Source organism: Puma concolor, chromosome C1 (genome assembly GCF_028749965.1).
Source record: "Puma concolor isolate L17-30 chromosome C1, mPumCon1.1.hap2, whole genome shotgun sequence".
Taxonomy (NCBI): Eukaryota; Metazoa; Chordata; class Mammalia; order Carnivora; family Felidae; genus Puma; species Puma concolor.
This window is the reverse complement of record NC_141674.1, coordinates 154,521,064-154,523,128: the sequence shown is the minus strand read 5'-3', so window position 1 is coordinate 154,523,128 and position 2,065 is coordinate 154,521,064. Positions and strand designations below refer to the sequence as shown.

The window sequence follows — 2,065 nt, the reverse complement described above, 5'->3', positions numbered from 1 at the left end:
TGTTCATGTGCTTTGTTCATTTTCCCATTAGGGTATTTGTTTCTTTGTGATTTGTAGGACTTCTATATATTGTCTATTATATATATTGTAATAATGTCTTCTAGTCTGTCACTTGGTTTTTAATGTGGTAATGGTGTACTTTTTCACACAAAAGTATTTGGTAGATATTCTAATTGAAAAAATACATTACAAACACAAAATAGGGGCACCTGGCTGGCTCAGTTGGAAGAGCATGTGACTCCTGATCTTGGGGTTGTGAGTTCAAGCCTCACATTGGGTATAGAGATTACTTAAAAATAAATAAATAAACCTTAAAATATACAACGAATTACATGTTGCTTAAAAGGCCCAAAATTAAAATCTAAGGTTAAAGAAAGGTGGAAAATAAAGTATGGAAAAAGAAGTATTAAATAACACTAAACTAAGATGCTAGTATAGCTGTATTACTATGAGATAAGGCAAACTTTAAGACAGGAAATATTACTCAAGATAAAAAAAAAAACATTTGAGGAGTGCCTGGGTGGCTCAGTCAGTCAAGTGTCCGATTCTTGATTTCAGCTCAGGTCATGATCTCATGGTTCGTGGAATTGAGTCCCGCATCAGGCTTTGTGCCATTAGTCAGGAGCCTGCTTAGGATTCTCTCTCCCTCTCTCTCAGCCTCTCCCCTGCTCATGCACTCTCTCTCTTTCCAAAAAAAAAAAAAAAATAATGATGAAAGGATCAATAAAACAACATGATATACATTTTTACAATGCATGGGCCTAACAAAAAAAATCTTAAAATATATAAAACAAAAATACATAGAAATAAAAGGAAAAAAAAAGCAAATCCATATTTAGAGTGGGAGAATTTAATACACCGCTGGGCTGAAATTTTTCAGGGACACTACTGCCTCCCCGTCTAGAGCATGGGTAGAAAAGTGATTTTTCTTATTCAGTGAATAGAATTTTCCCTCTGGTTCTTTTGTAAATAGTATATCCTTTTAGGGATCCTGGATTAATGCAGAAATCTCAATTCCTTTTGCCCCCTTTCTTCTTTTGTCCCTGTCTTACCTCCCTGTGGGGATATTAAATCTCAACCCCTCAGCTTTTATTGGATCTATTTAACCATTCCCTGCTCCCTTCTCCCATCTTCAAAGCAGTAGCAGCAATAGCTCACGTTTTCGTGATTCTGGATTTCATTTCGAGCATCTGAGGATTTCACTCTCATTTTTGTAAGCTCAGCTATCAATTACTTTTTATTCTATTTACCCAGCATTTGTATATGTAACAAGTGGATGATGGGTACTAATGTTGTTCACCAAATACTTACAAATTTTCCCTTTTTAAGGCACAAAGTAGGGTAATCTTGGCTGAATGCTCTGCGATTGAGTGAAGTCAAGAGACAAGTTCTGAACAGTGAGTTCTGAGAAGAGGTGATATATGTTGCTTTTAGGAAGAAGCATTGAAATTGCTAGTAGATGAACCACTAGAGTTCTTTATTCTATCTGGCAGATCAATTAGCTCTTTTCAAGATGGCAGCCTCTCTGTCAACCTGGGTCTCTTATTAAATACAGGAGTAAAGACTCCCTGCTAACTTGAGAGGGACATGCAACATGATTAGGAAATATGTCTTGTTATTATAAGTCACTAAAATTTTGGAATTTTTGTTTGCTTGTTATGGCATAATTTATTTTACTTATGTATTTTATAATATGAAATTTATTGTCAAATTGGTTTCCATACAACATCCAGTGCTCATCCCAACAGGTGCCCTCCTCAATGCCCATCACCCACTTTCCCCTCCCTCCCACCCCCCATCAACCCTCAGTTTATTTTCAGTTTTTAAGCGTCTCTTATGGTTTGCCTCCCTCCCTCTCTAACTTTTTTTTTCCCCTTTTCCCTCCCCCATGGTCTTCTGTTAAGTTTCTCAGGATCCACCTAAGAGTGAAAACATATGGTATCTGTCTTTCTCTGTATATCATGGCATAATTTAGCTTCCTCTGTCTGTGGTAGGCAGAATAATGGCTCCACCAAAATGTCCACTCCCTAAACACTGGAATCTGTGATTATATTAGGTTAAATGG

General features: G+C 36.8%; 1 non-coding gene across 1 annotated transcript; it reads left to right on the top strand.

Moving 5' to 3' along the window:
- Positions 1-207: 207 nt before the first annotated feature.
- Positions 208-280, top strand: TRNAR-CCU (transfer RNA arginine (anticodon CCU)). Its single transcript has one exon. It is a non-coding gene; the product is annotated as a tRNA-Arg (tRNA).
- Positions 281-2,065: the final 1,785 nt, after the last annotated feature.